Raw genomic sequence first — 13690 nt, 5'->3', positions numbered from 1 at the left:
TTTTTTTTTTTCCACTTTCACACAGTTTATACACTTTATTACTTTGTACCACTCTGGGACTTTCACTTTTTTTTTTCTGATCGCCTGCATGGCACAGGAATGGAGCACCATCCCTATGCCATGAAGGCTGTCAGAAGTGCACAGTGTGAAGATTGCTTGGAGATGCACTGCGCATGTCCAAGCAATCTTCCTGCTCTCTGGTGACCCGGATGTTGTCATGACGACATCGGGTCGTCATGGCAACACCCGGGAAGCCTTTGCAGACTGCGCTGGAAGCCGGAAGAGGAGGTGAGTATCGCCGATCACCTCCCCTTGCCCCCGCAATGCCGCGATCGACTTCGATCGACTTCGATCGCAGCATCGCGGGGGTTAATGTGCTGGGAGCGGTGCGTGACCGCTCCCTGCACATAGTACCGGGTGTCAGCTGTGACAATCAGCTGACACCCGGCGGCGATCGCGCCCGCACAGCCTGTGTGCGGGCGCGATCGCGATGACGTACTAATACGGGTCTGGCTCTTAAGTCCCAGGGCACAGACGCGTATTAGTACGTCAGATGTTATTAAGGGGTTAAAGAAGGGGTGCACCGGTCCTGGAGATACTGCAATACCAGGTCAATGCGTGGAGTGGACAGAGCAAGCTCTTTTTCCATCTCCCTGTTCTAAAAATCCATTTAATATATGGTCCCCAGATAGGGGACGTATCAGATATTAAACTGATAAGAACAGATACTACACTTGATCTTAGCCAAAAGGCCGAGAAGCGATAACCAGAATTGGTTTCAAACTACGGAGCCACCCAAGGATCCTGAAAAGTCCATTTGTGGAGATGAGCTCCTGGACTCCCGTTAAGAAGACATGTTGTCAACCTCTAGATCCCTTACATGCCTGCACTTTTCGGCTTGCTGCTGCTGCAATCCACGCGTTTTAGATCTGCATAACTCCACCTCTTTAAACACAGCACCTTCACCCCCTGCTGTTCCCACCCGCCTCAACACCGTTGGAAGGGAGGAGAACCAATTAAGGCGGGGGGTGGGGTGGAACGAGCAGCTGTCTACCCTTAGCAGGAGGGCTCCTGATTACATACCTCTCCTGCTGCTGCTGCTGCTGGCTGTCCAGCAGCAGACTGAAGGTGGCTGCTGCTGTGCACAGGTATATAAAGGCTCAGAGCCTATTATGACACGCGCAGCCAGCGTTCCATTGCCACATTCCATCTACTGCAGGCAGGATACCTGGCTGGCTGAATGTCGCTGAGAAGCTCACAGAGACCGCCATAAGCAACAGTTTAACAGAATGCCACAGACTAATCAACCAAACTTTTTGGGTTGGGTTCTCTTTTATAGTCTGCAGGCATTAAATGAAAGAAGTCAGTGTTCCAGCAGAGGGAGACAACGTTTCAGAAAAGGCATTGTAGCAAACCAAAAAAGAAATTTTAAGCGCAGCAGAGTAACCAGCGCACATACCTGTTAGCTCAGGTGAGTTTAAAAGGCTGCTGTTGATAACAAGGGCATTTGCTAAATAGATGGTGTGTGTGCAACAATATACTGAAAGGTCAATTATATTGTGCAGCTTATCTCACCACCTGTAGTTATTTAGGTGAAAGCTCCAAAATGCTTGCCTAATATGTCTGTTTATCCAATAGGAAGTAAAAAGGGAGAGCTAGAAAGATAGCATTGCATCACATTACATGGCAATGCAATGCACAGTTGCTGAAGTTGAACCAAAATGAGCTTGTAATCTGGCTTCTGCAACTTTGAACATGAAAAATCCAATGAGGAGAAGAAAAGCAAAGCCAAAGAGTCCATCCCAAAATCCGACAAACAAGCAAAATGAACAAAAAACATTGAATTCAATTCTTTCTGATTTTAGAAACTGCATTAAAGAAGGGGTGCACCGGTCCTGGAGATACTGCAATACCAGGTCAATGCGTGGAGTGGACAGAGCAAGCTCTTTTTCCATCTCCCTGTTCTAAAAATCCATTTAATATATGGTCCCCAGATAGGGGACGTATCAGATATTAAACTGATAAGAACAGATACTACACTTGATCTTAGCCAAAAGGCCGAGAAGCGATAACCAGAATTGGTTTCAAACTACGGAGCCACCCAAGGATCCTGAAAAGTCCATTTGTGGAGATGAGCTCCTGGACTCCCGTTAAGAAGACATGTTGTCAACCTCTAGATCCCTTACATGCCTGCACTTTTCGGCTTGCTGCTGCTGCAATCCACGCGTTTTAGATCTGCATAACTCCACCTCTTTAAACACAGCACCTTCACCCCCTGCTGTTCCCACCCGCCTCAACACCGTTGGAAGGGAGGAGAACCAATTAAGGCGGGGGGTGGGGTGGAACGAGCAGCTGTCTACCCTTAGCAGGAGGGCTCCTGATTACATACCTCTCCTGCTGCTGCTGCTGCTGGCTGTCCAGCAGCAGACTGAAGGTGGCTGCTGCTGTGCACAGGTATATAAAGGCTCAGAGCCTATTATGACACGCGCAGCCAGCGTTCCATTGCCACATTCCATCTACTGCAGGCAGGATACCTGGCTGGCTGAATGTCGCTGAGAAGCTCACAGAGACCGCCATAAGCAACAGTTTAACAGAATGCCACAGACTAATCAACCAAACTTTTTGGGTTGGGTTCTCTTTTATAGTCTGCAGGCATTAAATGAAAGAAGTCAGTGTTCCAGCAGAAGGAGACAACGTTTCAGAAAAGGCATTGTAGCAAACCAAAAAAGAAATTTTAAGCGCAGCAGAGTAACCAGCGCACATACCTGTTAGCTCAGGTGAGTTTAAAAGGCTGCTGTTGATAACAAGGGCATTTGCTAAATAGATGGTGTGTGTGCAACAATATACTGAAAGGTCAATTATATTGTGCAGCTTATCTCACCACCTGTAGTTATTTAGGTGAAAGCTCCAAAATGCTTGCCTAATATGTCTGTTTATCCAAAAGGAAGTAAAAAGGGAGAGCTAGAAAGATAGCATTGCATCACATTACATGGCAATGCAATGCACAGTTGCTGAAGTTGAACCAAAATGAGCTTGTAATCTGGCTTCTGCAACTTTGAACATGAAAAATCCAATGAGGAGAAGAAAAGCAAAGCCAAAGAGTCCATCCCAAAATCCGACAAACAAGCAAAATGAACAAAAAACATTGAATTCAATTCTTTCTGATTTTAGAAACTGCATTAAAGAAGGGGTGCACCGGTCCTGGAGATACTGCAATACCAGGTCAATGCGTGGAGTGGACAGAGCAAGCTCTTTTTCCATCTCCCTGTTCTAAAAATCCATTTAATATATGGTCCCCAGATAGGGGACGTATCAGATATTAAACTGATAAGAACAGATACTACACTTGATCTTAGCCAAAAGGCCGAGAAGCGATAACCAGAATTGGTTTCAAACTACGGAGCCACCCAAGGATCCTGAAAAGTCCATTTGTGGAGATGAGCTCCTGGACTCCCGTTAAGAAGACATGTTGTCAACCTCTAGATCCCTTACATGCCTGCACTTTTCGGCTTGCTGCTGCTGCAATCCACGCGTTTTAGATCTGCATAACTCCACCTCTTTAAACACAGCACCTTTACCCCCTGCTGTTCCCACCCGCCTCAACACCGTTGGAAGGGAGGAGAACCAATTAAGGCGGGGGGTGGGGTGGAACGAGCAGCTGTCTACCCTTAGCAGGAGGGCTCCTGATTACATACCTCTCCTGTTGCTGCTGCTGCTGGCTGTCCAGCAGCAGACTGAAGGTGGCTGCAGCTGTGCACAGGTATATAAAGGCTCAGAGCCTATTATGACACGCGCAGCCAGCGTTCCATTGCCACATTCCATCTACTGCAGGCAGGATACCTGGCTGGCTGAATGTCGCTGAGAAGCTCACAGAGACCGCCATAAGCAACAGTTTAACAGAATGCCACAGACTAATCAACCAAACTTTTTGGGTTGGGTTCTCTTTTATAGTCTGCAGGCATTAAATGAAAGAAGTCAGTGTTCCAGCAGAAGGAGACAACGTTTCAGAAAAGGCATTGTAGCAAACCAAAAAAGAAATTTTAAGCGCAGCAGAGTAACCAGCGCACATACCTGTTAGCTCAGGTGAGTTTAAAAGGCTGCTGTTGATAACAAGGGCATTTGCTAAATAGATGGTGTGTGTGCAACAATATACTGAAAGGTCAATTATATTGTGCAGCTTATCTCACCACCTGTAGTTATTTAGGTGAAAGCTCCAAAATGCTTGCCTAATATGTCTGTTTATCCAAAAGGAAGTAAAAAGGGAGAGCTAGAAAGATAGCATTGCATCACATTACATGGCAATGCAATGCACAGTTGCTGAAGTTGAACCAAAATGAGCTTGTAATCTGGCTTCTGCAACTTTGAACATGAAAAATCCAATGAGGAGAAGAAAAGCAAAGCCAAAGAGTCCATCCCAAAATCCGACAAACAAGCAAAATGAACAAAAAACATTGAATTCAATTCTTTCTGATTTTAGAAACTGCATTAAAGAAGGGGTGCACCGGTCCTGGAGATACTGCAATACCAGGTCAATGCGTGGAGTGGACAGAGCAAGCTCTTTTTCCATCTCCCTGTTCTAAAAATCCATTTAATATATGGTCCCCAGATAGGGGACGTATCAGATATTAAACTGATAAGAACAGATACTACACTTGATCTTAGCCAAAAGGCCGAGAAGCGATAACCAGAATTGGTTTCAAACTACGGAGCCACCCAAGGATCCTGAAAAGTCCATTTGTGGAGATGAGCTCCTGGACTCCCGTTAAGAAGACATGTTGTCAACCTCTAGATCCCTTACATGCCTGCACTTTTCGGCTTGCTGCTGCTGCAATCCACGCGTTTTAGATCTGCATAACTCCACCTCTTTAAACACAGCACCTTCACCCCCTGCTGTTCCCACCCGCCTCAACACCGTTGGAAGGGAGGAGAACCAATTAAGGCGGGGGGTGGGGTGGAACGAGCAGCTGTCTACCCTTAGCAGGAGGGCTCCTGATTACATACCTCTCCTGTTGCTGCTGCTGCTGGCTGTCCAGCAGCAGACTGAAGGTGGCTGCTGCTGTGCACAGGTATATAAAGGCTCAGAGCCTATTATGACACGCGCAGCCAGCGTTCCATTGCCACATTCCATCTACTGCAGGCAGGATACCTGGCTGGCTGAATGTCGCTGAGAAGCTCACAGAGACCGCCATAAGCAACAGTTTAACAGAATGCCACAGACTAATCAACCAAACTTTTTGGGTTGGGTTCTCTTTTATAGTCTGCAGGCATTAAATGAAAGAAGTCAGTGTTCCAGCAGAAGGAGACAACGTTTCAGAAAAGGCATTGTAGCAAACCAAAAAAGAAATTTTAAGCGCAGCAGAGTAACCAGCGCACATACCTGTTAGCTCAGGTGAGTTTAAAAGGCTGCTGTTGATAACAAGGGCATTTGCTAAATAGATGGTGTGTGTGCAACAATATACTGAAAGGTCAATTATATTGTGCAGCTTATCTCACCACCTGTAGTTATTTAGGTGAAAGCTCCAAAATGCTTGCCTAATATGTCTGTTTATCCAAAAGGAAGTAAAAAGGGAGAGCTAGAAAGATAGCATTGCATCACATTACATGGCAATGCAATGCACAGTTGCTGAAGTTGAACCAAAATGAGCTTGTAATCTGGCTTCTGCAACTTTGAACATGAAAAATCCAATGAGGAGAAGAAAAGCAAAGCCAAAGAGTCCATCCCAAAATCCGACAAACAAGCAAAATGAACAAAAAACATTGAATTCAATTCTTTCTGATTTTAGAAACTGCATTAAAGAAGGGGTGCACCGGTCCTGGAGATACTGCAATACCAGGTCAATGCGTGGAGTGGACAGAGCAAGCTCTTTTTCCATCTCCCTGTTCTAAAAATCCATTTAATATATGGTCCCCAGATAGGGGACGTATCAGATATTAAACTGATAAGAACAGATCCGTTTTCAAACAAGCTTTATTTAAATCAGACATACATCATAAATTACAAACAAATCACAAAGACTTGAATAAAATATGACATAAAACAAATACAAGGTCAGATTTAAAAAGCGCATAAAAGCATAAAAATCATAAAACACAGTTTTGCATATAATTTGCATAAATAAATACATATGTCAAATGCAAACACCATAGCTTTTTAACTTTATCTTTTTACAATCAGGTAGTATGAAAACTTTTCACAAAGAACATATCCGATACAATATTTGAAACAAATCACAAATACTGGAATAAAATATGACATAAAACTAATACAGAGTCAGAATTAAAATGCACTTAAAAGCATAAAAAGCATAAAACACAGTTTTGCATATAATTTACATAAATAAATACATATTCCAAATTTGCAAACACCATAGCTTTTTTGCTTCATTGATTCCCATCTTTTTACAATCTCTCAGGTAGTATGTAAACATTTCACAAAGAGCAAGCCCAATACAATCTTTGACAGGAATAAATTCACGTTTAAACAATAATATATTGCGCACTTTCCATAAAGCTTCTTTTAAACAGTTTATTATAAGCCATGCGACTCGTGCTTGTTTCATGGTTGGGCAATTAATTATCCCATATATTATAATGTCACAATTAAGGGTTTGTATACCACATATCCATTTTAGGAGGGTGCCCACCGTCTGCCATAGCTCTTGTGCGTAGGGGCAATCCCACAGTAAATGAAACACTGACTCGTTTGGGGCGCATCTTTCTCTGGGACATCTAGCACTAGCCACCAGCCCCCTATGATGCTGAAAAGCTCTCGTAGGGAGACATTGGTGAACAACCTGCCAAGCTAAATCCTTTTGTGAGTTGCTAAGTGCAGGACAGGCCACGTTGTTCCACACTAGGCGGCACCTGGAGATGGAAAAATTAGACACATCCTCCATCTCCTCATGTCCCTTACAAATAACTGTTAACTTACGTTGATCAAATAAAAGCTGACGATCAACTTGGGTCAGATCATATTCTGAAATGACCTTCTCCAAGATCTTGTAATGCTAGGGGGAGATAAGAGAAAAGGACAATTAACAGTCATACTGAAGTTCAACTTTCGGAAAAGAAACCCAGTTGTATATCTAAGAAAACAAGAGAAATCCCCAACATTATTCAAGCTTTTGCAACAAAATACAAAAAACTTGATAAATAAAAACAATTTTAAATCAGGGAACCCTTTACCCCCATTTTTCTTGCTTTTACATACCACCTCCCTCCTCAATTTCTCCATTTTGGATCCCCACAGAAAATAAAACATGGGCTTCATAAGTCTTTTAAGATACAGAGAATTAGGGGGAAAAACCATAGCGGCATACAAAATGATAGGAAGCAAAACCATTTTAATTACAAGAATCTTGCCCTCCATTGTTAATTTTCGAGTTTGCCATAAAGAGATCTTCTGATTTAATTTATTCAAAACCAAATCCCAGTTTTCAATACCATCATTAGCAGGATTAAACAAGACACCCAGGATCTTGATTCCTACTGTTTGTGTGGGAACCCTAGGCGGATCTGACTCCCATTGACCCATAATCATACAGTCACATTTATTTATATTCAACTTAAACCCAGACCCAGCACTAAAAATTTCAGTAATTAGAATTGCTCTGTTAATAGATGCTGAGCTAGTGCCATATACAGATATGTCATCCATATATCCAATGGCTTTAACTTGTTGTCCACCCCCACCCGGAATAAAAATGCCCCTAACCACCTTGTCCCGACGCAGCAGGCACAACAGTGGCTCAATGGAGCAGACAAATAAAAGTGGGGACATGGGGCAACCTTGTTTAACACCGGAAAGAAGCTCCACCTCTCTAGTTAAAAATCCATTGACTAAAATCCGGGCAGATGACTGTTTGTATAAAAGCGCAATTTTCTGAATAAAAGAATCAGGGAACCCCATCTTTCCCATAACTTTAAAAAGATAAAAGTGGGAGACCCTATCAAACGCTTTCATAAAATCCAAAGATAAAATAGCTAGTGGCTGTTTTCTATCTTTTTGAAACCAGATAAGATCACGAATTAGGTTTAGATGCTCCCAGATTGATCTCCCGGGGACACCACAAACCTGATCTGGATGAATTACATTTTTAATAACTGCTTTAAGACGACCAGCAACAACTTTAGCTAAAATCTTGTAGTCTGTATTTAATAGTGAAATAGGCCTCCAATTCTCCAACTTTGATTTATCACCTTTCTTAAAAATTAATGTAATCATACTTTTACGCCATGAATATGGTAATAAATCAGCCTTAGAGGCTTCACAAACTACTTGTATAAAATCCTCCTTAATTAGATCCCAAAAGCAAAGATAAAATTCAATAGGAAGGCCATCTGATCCAGGAGCCTTACCTTTATTAAAACTCTTAAGGGTCTCTTCAATTTCACTGGGTAAAAGTTCTTTAGCTAAAAAAATCTGGTCATCTTTATTTAAAAACTGGGATAAAACATTAAGATTCTCTGTAAAAGCAGGTTCATCAACATTTTTAATACTAAAAAGATCTCTATAAAAATTAGCAGTATGCTCTAAAATGCTCTCAGTGGAAGATTGTCCTTCTAGCTCAGTAATCACTTGTTTTTTGTCACTCATTTTTTTAAAGAAGAACCTTGAGCAGGTCTCACCCTCTTCCAAATATTTCACACGGGCATTAAATATAATTTCTTTACCCTTTTGTTCCAGGAATTTTTGGATTTCTGTCTGGATCTTGGCAATCTCACCATCCACACCAGGCACTCCCCACCCCTTAAGCTTATGGAGAGTTTGCATCCTGACATTAAAATCTTTAAAACATTTCCTTTTTTCACGTGCCTTCCTTTTACCAATTTTAATAAAAAATTCTTTAATACGGGTTTTAACACACTCCCACCACCCCAACATACTCTGATTTGGGTGTTTCCGTCTTCTCCAACTCTCATACTTTGCATAAAACTCCGCCCTTACCAGTTCGTCTTCTAATAAGAGCACATTCAATTTCCACATACCTTTTCCAACTTTTGCTTCCTGTGGAGTTTGCAATACATTGTATAGTAATACATGATCAGAAAAAATATTTTCTATTAGACCAGCATTCCTAGGTTTAAAAACATCAGAAGAGGAAAAAATAAAATCAATACGAGATGACATCCCTCTACCCCTCCATGTATGCCCAGGGTCAGTAGGGTAGGACTTTCTCCAAGCATCTAATAATTTGAGGTCCGTTGTCAAATGTTTTAACAGACTGGATGTTTTGTCTGTTCTTCCATTAGTATCACCTCCACTCCTCCCCTCCCCCAACATGACACAGTTAAAATCCCCTCCCACTATCACAGGGGACGGACCTGATAAAAACAAAGGGATGACATTAAAAAGGGAAGCACGCTCATTTTTCTCTGGGGATGCATAAACATTAATAAGACGACAGGTAAAACCATTTAAAATAACATGAGTTGATAAGGCACGACCTGGAACTATTTCAGTGATGGATAAAACATTAACATTTTGACATTTGAATAAAATCCCAACCCCGGCAGCTTTATTTTCATTGGACCCTGACCAAATAGAGGGTCCTGCTGACCAGTCCATTTTTAAGTTGGGGTATGACAAATCGTGATCAATACCGCATTCTTGCAGGAAAAAAATGTCAAAGTTCAGAGTCAGTAACCAAGCAAACAAAGCAGCCCGTCTAACAGGGCTCTTTAGGCTTCTCACATTTAGTGAGGCAGCACGGATTTCTGCCATGTTAGGTGTTTTTTATTGATTCATTATACTCTGAATCTGAATCAATAATTTGTGACAGAGAAGGTGAAGGAAGGGATGACACAGTTCGTAAACTGTCCGTTTCATCTGAGTCCGTGAAATCCTCAATTAAGTTAGTCCCCTCTGGGCTGAGAATTTTTGCAGCACTAGATAGAAAGACTTTACGGGACATCTGAGGCAGGTTATGCTCCTCCTGTGCCTCTTCACGACTTCTCTTACCACTGGCGCTGAGATCCATCCGATCCTCCGAATCCACCCGATCCTCACCAGGCACTGCAGCAGGTGGAATACCCGCAGACCCTCCAGGAGCACCAAGGGACATCATCTCCGGAGCAGGATGACCATCAGGACCAGCAACAGGTTCACCAACCACTGCACGACCTCTATCATCCAGGCAGGCAACAGGACATCCATCAGGAATGGTTCCAGGACATCCATCTGGACTGGCATCAGGACATCCATCTGGACTGGCATCAGGACATCCATCTGGACTGGCATCAAGGCATCCATCTGGGTTGGCATCAGGACATCCATCTGGATTGGCATCAGGGCATCCGTCTGGATTGGCATCAGGGCATCCATCTGGATTGGCATCAGGGCATCCGTCTGGACTGGCATCAGGGCAGACATCTGGTCCAACATCTGTGCTGGCATCAGCAGGGGTATCTGGATGGACATCTGGATTGGTACCAACAGCTCCAGATTTTCGCCTCTTTTTTGGTTCCCTCTCATTTCCGCTCTGAGAAGGTGCCATCTCCCCACCAGGTGAAACCTGGACCCCTGCAGGAGTAGGCAAAGGCGTGACCTCGGCTACAGAGGCCGGGTTTTTCCGCAAAGGTACCGACTGAGCATCGACTGAGTCAGACTGTTTTTGACCTTTAGTAATGTCCACAAAGCTTTTTCTGGGGTCACCCGGGCTGACCCTGCTGGCATCAGCAGGAACTCCTGCGGAACTAGCCGCAGGCGCCCGAGAGCCACCACGAGACCTTGTCCGCATCGGACAATTACTGAACAGGTGAGTAGACATTCCGCACCCACTGCAGGTCTTACTGTTCTTACAGTCCTTTGAGGCATGACCCCATTGTCCACAATTGTGGCACTGACTCATCCGCTCGTTCTTACAATCGCTCTGTATGTGACCAAGGTCACCACACCTACGACACCTGAATGGTTGTCCATCATAGAAGAGGTAGCCATGGTCTCTTCCCAGCACCACTGTGGAGGGGGGGTGCATAAGGCCTTCTACACCCCCAGGGTCAAGTCTGAAGCGTACCATAAAGCGTCGTTTCCCATTCCAGAAACCGCTCCGACCTTTGACGTTCCCCGTAAATCTGACAGATGTACAATATCTGCTCAGAAAAAGCTCAATATCATCTGTGGACACATGGGGGTTAAACATGTATACCACAAGGGGAACGTCAACTCCGCCATATAGACCCGTAAAAATCACTCCGTCCAACAGCTTGCTGTTGCGGTGGCCCTTAACGCATTCGTAAAAGTGCTGGCAGGCAACCTTGGTCGAGAACGTGAGAATATATGTACTCTGCCCCTTCTCCTGCAGGCAGTAAACATCATGATCTTTCACGTTCAACAGATCTCTCAAAATCTGTACATAGAACTCACGGGGGTTGTCATATCCGACATGGTTTGCTGGAACCTCGATACGCATCGAGTTCCTGATCTGGCCGGAGCCAGTGGAAAATTGAAATGAACAAGGCATCTCACCAAAGTGGCAAAGGCTTACCGTCACTACGGGCTCGGCCTTTCGCCTGGGGATCGCAACTTGTTGCCCGGGGACTAAGCCAGCTCCCTAATAGCAGCAGGGGGGTGAAGTCCCACCAAAAGGTGAGACGATCCCCCCAGGCCAAGGAGCCGGGTACCCCGGGCACCTCTCAGCCAAGACCAAGGCAGCAACCGTTAGATCACTGCACCTGATCTCAGCCAAAAGGCCGAGAAGCGATAACCAGAATTGGTTTCAAACTACGGAGCCACCCAAGGATCCTGAAAAGTCCATTTGTGGAGATGAGCTCCTGGACTCCCGTTAAGAAGACATGTTGTCAACCTCTAGATCCCTTACATGCCTGCACTTTTCGGCTTGCTGCTGCTGCAATCCACGCGTTTTAGATCTGCATAACTCCACCTCTTTAAACACAGCACCTTCACCCCCTGCTGTTCCCACCCGCCTCAACACCGTTGGAAGGGAGGAGAACCAATTAAGGCGGGGGGTGGGGTGGAACGAGCAGCTGTCTACCCTTAGCAGGAGGGCTCCTGATTACATACCTCTCCTGCTGCTGCTGCTGCTGGCTGTCCAGCAGCAGACTGAAGGTGGCTGCTGCTGTGCACAGGTATATAAAGGCTCAGAGCCTATTATGACACGCGCAGCCAGCGTTCCATTGCCACATTCCATCTACTGCAGGCAGGATACCTGGCTGGCTGAATGTCGCTGAGAAGCTCACAGAGACCGCCATAAGCAACAGTTTAACAGAATGCCACAGACTAATCAACCAAACTTTTTGGGTTGGGTTCTCTTTTATAGTCTGCAGGCATTAAATGAAAGAAGTCAGTGTTCCAGCAGAAGGAGACAACGTTTCAGAAAAGGCATTGTAGCAAACCAAAAAAGAAATTTTAAGCGCAGCAGAGTAACCAGCGCACATACCTGTTAGCTCAGGTGAGTTTAAAAGGCTGCTGTTGATAACAAGGGCATTTGCTAAATAGATGGTGTGTGTGCAACAATATACTGAAAGGTCAATTATATTGTGCAGCTTATCTCACCACCTGTAGTTATTTAGGTGAAAGCTCCAAAATGCTTGCCTAATATGTCTGTTTATCCAAAAGGAAGTAAAAAGGGAGAGCTAGAAAGATAGCATTGCATCACATTACATGGCAATGCAATGCACAGTTGCTGAAGTTGAACCAAAATGAGCTTGTAATCTGGCTTCTGCAACTTTGAACATGAAAAATCCAATGAGGAGAAGAAAAGCAAAGCCAAAGAGTCCATCCCAAAATCCGACAAACAAGCAAAATGAACAAAAAACATTGAATTCAATTCTTTCTGATTTTAGAAACTGCATTAAAGAAGGGGTGCACCGGTCCTGGAGATACTGCAATACCAGGTCAATGCGTGGAGTGGACAGAGCAAGCTCTTTTTCCATCTCCCTATTCTAAAAATCCATTTAATATATGGTCCCCAGATAGGGGACGTATCAGATATTAAACTGATAAGAACAGATACTACACTTGATCTTAGCCAAAAGGCCGAGAAGCGATAACCAGAATTGGTTTCAAACTACGGAGCCACCCAAGGATCCTGAAAAGTCCATTTGTGGAGATGAGCTCCTGGACTCCCGTTAAGAAGACATGTTGTCAACCTCTAGATCCCTTACATGCCTGCACTTTTCGGCTTGCTGCTGCTGCAATCCACGCGTTTTAGATCTGCATAACTCCACCTCTTTAAACACAGCACCTTCACCCCCTGCTGTTCCCACCCGCCTCAACACCGTTGGAAGGGAGGAGAACCAATTAAGGCGGGGGGTGGGGTGGAACGAGCAGCTGTCTACCCTTAGCAGGAGGGCTCCTGATTACATACCTCTCCTGCTGCTGCTGCTGCTGGCTGTCCAGCAGCAGACTGAAGGTGGCTGCTGCTGTGCACAGGTATATAAAGGCTCAGAGCCTATTATGACACGCGCAGCCAGCGTTCCATTGCCACATTCCATCTACTGCAGGCAGGATACCTGGCTGGCTGAATGTCGCTGAGAAGCTCACAGAGACCGCCATAAGCAACAGTTTAACAGAATGCCACAGACTAATCAACCAAACTTTTTGGGTTGGGTTCTCTTTTATAGTCTGCAGGCATTAAATGAAAGAAGTCAGTGTTCCAGCAGAAGGAGACAACGTTTCAGAAAAGGCATTGTAGCAAACCAAAAAAGAAATTTTAAGCGCAGCAGAGTA

At 44.4% G+C, this 13690-nt stretch overlaps 5 non-coding genes and 1 pseudogene across 5 annotated transcripts; all 6 read right to left on the bottom strand.

The window, feature by feature from the left end:
* Nucleotides 1-573: 573 nt before the first annotated feature.
* LOC141206451 (U2 spliceosomal RNA) lies at nucleotides 574-764 on the bottom strand. Its single transcript, XR_012277008.1, has one exon. It is a non-coding gene; the product is annotated as a U2 spliceosomal RNA (small nuclear RNA).
* Nucleotides 765-1879: 1115 nt separating this feature from the next.
* On the bottom strand, nucleotides 1880-2070 carry LOC141206450 (U2 spliceosomal RNA). The gene has a single exon (XR_012277007.1). It is a non-coding gene; the product is annotated as a U2 spliceosomal RNA (small nuclear RNA).
* Nucleotides 2071-3185: 1115 nt separating this feature from the next.
* Nucleotides 3186-3376, bottom strand: LOC141206449 (U2 spliceosomal RNA). The gene has a single exon (XR_012277006.1). It is a non-coding gene; the product is annotated as a U2 spliceosomal RNA (small nuclear RNA).
* A 1115-nt stretch (nucleotides 3377-4491) lies between these two features.
* On the bottom strand, nucleotides 4492-4682 carry LOC141206448 (U2 spliceosomal RNA). Its single transcript, XR_012277005.1, has one exon. It is a non-coding gene; the product is annotated as a U2 spliceosomal RNA (small nuclear RNA).
* A 1115-nt stretch (nucleotides 4683-5797) lies between these two features.
* Nucleotides 5798-5970, bottom strand: LOC141206280 (U2 spliceosomal RNA; annotated as a pseudogene).
* A 6848-nt stretch (nucleotides 5971-12818) lies between these two features.
* On the bottom strand, nucleotides 12819-13009 carry LOC141205957 (U2 spliceosomal RNA). The gene has a single exon (XR_012276627.1). It is a non-coding gene; the product is annotated as a U2 spliceosomal RNA (small nuclear RNA).
* Between the last annotated feature and the right edge of the window lie 681 nt (nucleotides 13010-13690).

Source organism: Phyllobates terribilis, unplaced genomic scaffold (genome assembly GCF_046119375.1).
Source record: "Phyllobates terribilis strain yellow unplaced genomic scaffold, ASM4611937v1 Scaffold_142__1_contigs__length_4687701, whole genome shotgun sequence".
Taxonomy (NCBI): Eukaryota; Metazoa; Chordata; class Amphibia; order Anura; family Dendrobatidae; genus Phyllobates; species Phyllobates terribilis.
This window is presented reverse-complemented; position numbering and strand designations above follow the sequence as displayed.